The sequence below is a fragment of the Phyllobates terribilis genome, unplaced genomic scaffold, assembly GCF_046119375.1.
Source record: "Phyllobates terribilis strain yellow unplaced genomic scaffold, ASM4611937v1 Scaffold_7__3_contigs__length_470593459, whole genome shotgun sequence".
In the NCBI taxonomy this organism is placed as follows: Eukaryota; Metazoa; Chordata; class Amphibia; order Anura; family Dendrobatidae; genus Phyllobates; species Phyllobates terribilis.
Genome location: NW_027362767.1, coordinates 432,438,842 through 432,446,092, shown reverse-complemented (window position 1 = coordinate 432,446,092; position 7,251 = coordinate 432,438,842). Strand labels below are relative to the sequence as shown.

At 48.3% G+C, this 7,251-nt stretch overlaps 1 long non-coding RNA gene across 1 annotated transcript; it reads right to left on the bottom strand.

The window, feature by feature from the left end:
• Positions 1-1,443: 1,443 nt before the first annotated feature.
• LOC141153325 (uncharacterized) lies at positions 1,444-5,965 on the bottom strand. Its single transcript, XR_012247285.1, has 3 exons — positions 5,880-5,965; positions 4,302-4,413; positions 1,444-1,617 (listed from the first exon to the last, which is right to left on the bottom strand). It is a non-coding gene; the product is annotated as an uncharacterized lncRNA (long non-coding RNA).
• Positions 5,966-7,251: the final 1,286 nt, after the last annotated feature.

Below are 7,251 nucleotides of genomic sequence, written 5' to 3'. Positions count from 1 at the left end.
CAAGCAGCTTCACGAGACGGCAACAACTGTTGGCGCAATTATTAGAAAATGGAAGAAACACAAGATGACTAAGTCTTCCTCGGTCTGGGGCTCCATGCAAGATCTCGCCTTGTGGGGTAAGGATGATTCTGAGAAACATCAGGAATCAGCCCAGAACTGCATGGGGGGACCTGGTCAATGACCTAAAGAGAGCTGGCACCAGAGTCTCAAACATTACCATTAGTTACACACTATGCTATCATGGACTAAAATCCTGCAGGGCACACAAGGTCCCGTGCTCACACCAGCACATATCCAGGCCTGTTTGAAGTTGCCAATAACCATCTGGATGATCCAGAGGAGGCATGGGAGAAGGTCATGTGGTCAGATGAGATCAAAATAGAACATTTTGGTGTCCACTCCACTCATCTTTTTGGAGGAAGAAGAAGGATGAGTACAACCCCAAGAACACTCTCCAAACCATGAAGCATGACGGGGGAAACCTCATACTTTGGAGGTGTTTTTCTTTGCAAAGGGGACAGGACGACTGCAATGTATTGAAGGGAGGATGGATGGGGTCATGTATCGCAAGATTTAAGCCAACAGCTTCCTTCCCTCAGTATGTACATTGAAGATGGGTTATGGTTGGGTCTTCCAGCACAACGATGATCCGAAACACACAGCCAGGGCAACCTAAGGCGTGGCTCCATAAGAAACATTTCAAGGTCCTGTAGTGGTCTAGCCAGTCTCCAGACCTGAACCCAGTAGAAAATCTTTGGAGGGAGCTGAAACTCAATGTTGCCCAGCAACAGCCCCGAAACTTGAAAGATTTGGAGAAGATCTGTATGGAGGAGAGGGCCAAAATCCCTGCTTTATTGTGTGCAAACTTGGTCAAGAACTACAGGAAATATCTGACCTCTGTAATTGCAAACAAAGGTTTCTGTACCAAATATTAAGTTCTATTTTTCTATTGGATCAAATACTTATTTCATGCAATAAAATGCAAATTAATTATGTAAAAATCATACAATGTGATTTTTCTGGATTTTATTTTTAAACTCGGTCTCTCACAGGTGAAGTGCACCTATGATAAAAATTACAGACCTGTCCATTCATTGTAGGTGGGAAAACCTGCAAAATCGTCAGTGCATTAATACTTCTTTTCCCCACTGTATACCAGTCTGCCCTCCTAATGGAAGTTGGATCTGGATCCGCCAGTGTGGGGCTGATAAACCATCAATAGCCCAGTCTATCCTCCTAACTGGAGGAGCATGATGGACGGAGTTATACCGCTTCTAGTGACAATATTCCAAGACCGGCAGATCCTCTTGGTTGAAGTTGGAAAATGGACATAATAGAAATGAAGTCGGTGGAGCCATTCTACCCAATAAGTATTTCAGGACTGAAGTCCTAAAATTGGTAGATTGAAGTAAGTGATGAGTTGGTTAAATATCCGGTCAATGCGCTTTTTGGGTGATTAAAACGGCAATTCTGCAATAAATCTACAAGGGGAGGAATTGATGGATGAGATAAAATGTCCACTTACCTGTCAGACTCCTGTAGCAAAGGAGTCACCTCTCCGCTAGTCAAGACGAATGCCTTCTCACTGCGTTTCTTCAGATGTCTTAACGTTACGCCCTATGGGACAAAGCAAAAAAAAAAAAGATTGGTGAAGTCTGATTGAAATAAGGTCCTAAATATTCTGGTTTCTGGATCCCCTTTGGCATTCTGGGATGCTCAATCTACACTTGATAGCAAAAAGTGGGGTAGATATTTTTGAACCATTAGGTGGTCATTGAGACTGGAAGGGTTTCTTACTGTCCAGACCTTCGCCTTAGGGGGGCCTTACTTCAATGGAAAATATCAACAATATTGTGTTTGTGATCCAATTCTCTCGCATGCGAGATTCGGATCACAGGTGTGGAGAAGATGGAGAATTTAATTTCTCCATCTTCTCAATTGTGTGAGTCAGCCGGCGTATATTGGACTGCACTCGGATGACATCTGAGTGCAGTCCGATGCTTTTCACGTATCCATAGACTTGTATGGGCTCGTCGTCTGATATACTCTGCCAATTGCAGCATGCAGCAATTTTTTTCTCATGCCGACTTGGCATGAGAAAATAAACACTAGTTGGCACTGCCCCATAGTATAACATTGGAGTGAGTGCTATACTCATCCGAGTTATATGCCGGCTACTCACCAGTGTCAGCCATCCCTAAAGGCATCACCTTGACAATCACAGCAATAAACACATGACACAGACGTGTTGGCTCTGATTTTTTGGGGGGCAAAATGGTGCAGTGCTGAACTTCACCACAAACACCCCCAGCTACATGATGTGTAAACAGGACCCCAAGATTGTGTGAAGAGACGCTTACCTGGACCAGTCTCCTTCAAGCTGTCCGGGTTTAATGACATAAAATGATTCCGGTTTAGCAATGTGTCCATTCTATGTCACCTGTGATGTCATGGAATGTCGATGATGTCACGCGCCCGGTGATGTCAGTAAAACTCTCACTGCTTTTTATGGATCCAGTTTACAACATCAACAACAAATTAATTCAATAAAAAGACAAAACCCCGACCTCATTGTATAATTCTATGGCGCACATTGAAAAGGAGCCTTTTATTTTATCTATATTACCTACTGCTCTATGTAGTAAAATAACCCCCAGGACCCCATACTGCCATTCCTGACCCCAGTAACCTACAACTCCAATGTCACCCCGAATCCAACAGGAACAAAAGAGCTGACAACAGAGAATGATGGCATTTGCCACTAAATTTCTGTTACAAAGTGCTGTAATTCTACCACGTCAATGGCAAAACCATCCAAAAATGGAGCCCCATAAAGATGTCCCAACTTGAGCCCCCCCTATCTACATGCCTTACTAGAGCATAGGGGGGACATAGAGGGAGAGCTCCATTGTAGTCTTCCATAGTGGGGGGCCAGTGCAAAGAGCTGGAAGACCCCCAACAAATATGGATCATCACATTGTCATCCTCCTACTATAGGGGGCATGTAAAACGCTGCTTCCCCAGCAATATAGCAGCTCATTGCTGGGGGTTTAGCTGCCATACTTGTTAATATCAGCAGATCATCAGTGACTCCTCATTTAGGTAAGGGGTGGTCCTGAAAATGTCTTATTACAGAGTGTTTCTGGCGATCCATGATAAATCCGGGGGATTCGCTATAAGTATACCAAAGCTTAAAAGTAATGTGCTTCCTACCTGGACTCGTCCCCTTCCAGCTGTCAGATCCTAGTGACACAAGATGGCTCTGGTGCAGAGCTTCATACATTCTACTCCAGCTGTCATGTCTATGATGTCATGTGCATTGTGATGTCATCAGAGCTCTCACTGTTATTTCACATTTACAACCACAAGAAAAAGTTGATTTTAATTGTTTAAAAAAACAAAACTAAAAAACATTGCGGGTAATTGCAGCCTGTGATTATTTTACACACTATCATTAATATTTGGGGGGATTAGTCATGTCCTTCGCCTTCCCCTCCTGCAGGGGCGTACATAGGAATCATGGGGCCTCATAGCAGAAGCTGTAATTGGGCCCCCCCCGCCCCAAGAATTTTTTTTTTTTTAATAATTGTCTGGGTCACCAAAGATCAGATCTCACAACTTTCCATCCTTCACATAGTAATTTTCCTCCTGCTGACGTCCTAGATCTCTTTTTCATTGCCCCATAAAGTGTGATGCCAATAAAAGGGCCCCCCAAACACAGTATGATACCCCCATGGTGAATTCCTCCACATACGCAGTTTAATGACCCTACTATACCTCAACTCAACTCCCAGGGCAAAGTATGCTGACCCCAACACAGTATGATCCCCCAACTGTGAGCCGCTAGAGAGGATGGTACATAATAAGGGAGGGTGTTATACATAATAAAAGAGGAAACTATATAACTAAGGATGGCGCTATACATAACAAGTGAGTACACTATATACTAAGGGACTGTGCTATACATAATAAGGCTACATTCCTGCATCTGTGTGCAGTGTCGGTGTGCTGTCTGCTTTTACTGATGCATTGAGCATGTCCTATTCTAATCCTCAAAATCGGATCAGAACAGAACATTCTCTGACCCTCACAGATCTCATTCTCAGATCCGTGATTTTCATGGATGTGTGAATGGATCTATAAAACTGTACGAGTCCGTGGACCATCCGATAAAAAGATCTGGCAGCACACGGACATTTCACACAAATGTGAGAATGAAGCCTAAGAGATTTTACAGACAACATTATCACTCCAAGTCACACAGTGCAGATACAGAATAATATTTACATCCAGGCACTTACCGCTGACATCTCATCTGATCAGAGTCGGTCTCTGCTGCTTCTTCTCCATCTGGTCAGACCTTCATGTCTACATCTCCCAGCCACGACTCGTCTTGTCACGATGATCTCCAGCCTAGAAAATAACAAGGTCACATATTGTATGCATACATGTGTCTCCCCCGCTCTGCGTCCTCGAATACAGATATGTATCCCCCCCATTAATATACTATCAGCCACTTAGTAATCAAAATATAAAGTGATAAGCAGCACTGTGCCCCCCATTAACTATAATCTGCACCGGGCAATAATATAAATTATTCAGTCTCTGTGACTCTCCCCAATTAACTGTAAAGCTATGTGCACACGGAAAACATACAAGGCTTCACAGTACAAGCAAAGTGAAACCCCCATAATTGCGCTCTCCCAGCACCCCCATCATTGCTCTCTCCCAGCACCCTCATCATTGCTCTCTCCCAGCACCCCCGTCATTGCTCTGTCCCAGCACCCCCATCATTGCTCTGTCCCAGCACCCTCATCGTTGCTCTCTTCCAGCACCCCCATCATTTCTCTCTCCCAGCACCCCCATCATTGCTCTGTCCCAGCACCCTCATCGTTGCTCTCTTCCAGCACCCCCATCATTGCTCTCTCCCAGCACCCCCATCATTGCTCTCTCCCAGCACCCCCGTCATTGCTCTGTCCCAGCACCCCCATCATTGCTCTGTCCCAGCACCTCCATCATTGCTTCTCCCAGCACTCCCATCATTACTCTCTCCCAGAACCCCCATCATTGCGCTCTCCCAGCACCCCCATCATTTCCTCTCAGCACCCCCATCATTACTCTGTCCCAGCACCTCCATCATTGCTCTCTCCCAGCCCCACATAATTGCTCTCTCCCAGCCCCCCACCATTGCTTTGTCCCAGCACCATCATTGCTCGCTCCCAGCACCCCCATCATTGCTGTCTCCCAGCAACACGTCATTGCTCTCCGCTTCCCCACCATCCCCATCATTGCTCTCCCCAGCCCTATCAGCCCCATTATTGCTCTTCCCAGCCCCATCATTCCTCTCCCCAGCCCCATTATTGCTCTTCCCAGCCACATCAGCCCCATTATTGCTCTTCCCAGCCCCATCATTCCTCTCCCCAGCCCCATCATTGCTCTCCCCAGCCCCATCATTTCTCTCCCCAGCCCCATCAACTCCATTATTCCTCTTCCCAGCCCCATCAGCCCCATCATTGCTCTGCCCAGCCCCAACATCCCCATCATTGCTCTCCCCAGCCCCATCATTGCTCTCCCTAGCCACACCATCCCATTATCCCAGTCCCATTAGTCCCATTATTCCTATCCCAAGCCCCATCACTCCTCTCCCCAGCCCCATCAACCCAATTATTATTGCTCTCCCCAGACCCATCAACCCCATTATTCCTCTCCCCAGCCCCATCAGCCCTCTCCCCTGCCCCAATATTTCTCTCCCCAGTCCCATCAGCCCCATTATTGCTCTTCTCAGCCCCATCATTCCTCTCCCCAGCCCCACCATCCCACCATTGCTCTTCCCCCACCTCCCCTCCCCAGCATTTCAGTAAAAAAAAACAACAACTTACCTCAGCTCGCTCCCCTGCAGCAGCATCCTCCTGGTTGCCGGCAGCTTTCTTCCTGACCCAGGCGCGCGCTGCATGATGACGTCATCAAGCTGCGCGAGCCTGGGTCAGGGAGGAAGCAGAGGACGAACCCTCCAGCTCCGCTGCTATTCTCCTCCTGACAGCAGCGGAGCTGCAGGGATCGCTCCCTGACCGACGCGTGCAGAGAGCAGCTGCACCTTGCGGGCCCCTTGGTGCAGCTGCTTGGTGGGGACCCGGCGCAGCTGCACCGGCGGCGGTATGTCCACCCCTGGACTGCTATGGGGCCCTCCCGGCTCATGGGCCCCTTAGCAGTCGCGTATTCTGCCGCCATTGGCGGTATGCCACTGCCCTCCTGCATTGCACTTGATATGTTGTATATTATAATAATGGACAATCCTCAAGCCCTGCTTGTAGAATATGTAATATATATATATATATATACTAGATGGAGGCCCGATGCTATGGCATCGGGAGGGCAGTAATGTCACGATGGGGGCAGGCTTTGCAGCGCTGAGAATCTCTCCCCCCCATGTGCTCACCCACCTATCCACTCTCTCTCTCCCCCATCTGCTGTCTTCTCCTCTCATGTGATCTCTTCTTTGACCTGTCTACCCCATGTGTTCTCCCCCTTGTCTGCTGTCTCTCTCCTTCCTGTGCTGTATTCTCCCCTCATGTGTTCTCCCGTTTGGGCTGTCTCCCCCCCTGTGCTCTGTCTCTCTCCCCCTGTGCGCTTTCTCTCTCCCCCATCTGCTGTCTTCTCTCATGTGATCTCTTCTTTGACCTGTCTAACCCATGTGCTCTCCCCCTTGTCTGCTGTCTCTCTCCTTCCGGTGCTGTGTTCTCCCCTCATGTGTTCTCTCGTTTGGGCTGTCTCCCCCCCTGTGCTCTGTCTCTCTCCCCCTGTGCGCTTCCTCTCTACCCCATCTGCTGTCTTCTCCTCTCATGTGATCTCTTCTTTGACCTGTCTACCCCATGTGCTCTCCCCCTTGTGTGCTGTCTCTCTCCTTCCGGTGCTGTGTTCTCCCCTCATGTGTTCTCTCGTTTGAGCTGTCTCCCCCTGTACTCTGTCTCTCCCCCCCGTGCGCTTTCTCTCTCCCCCATCTGCTGTCTTCTCCTCTCATGTGATCTCTTCTTTGACCTGTCTACCCCATGTGCTCTCCCCCTTGTCTGCTCTCTCTCTCCACCCCTGTGCTGTTGACTCGCCCTCCCTGAGCGGTGGGGTTACTCGGAGCCGGGCATTGCAGGTGTTGCGGGGATGCAGTCGTGGCCTCGACCCGGTTCGTGCCCATGGCTGTCACATGAAAAATGGGCTTTTTGGATGAGTGGTTGTTCGACTACACCACCTATGGTTTCT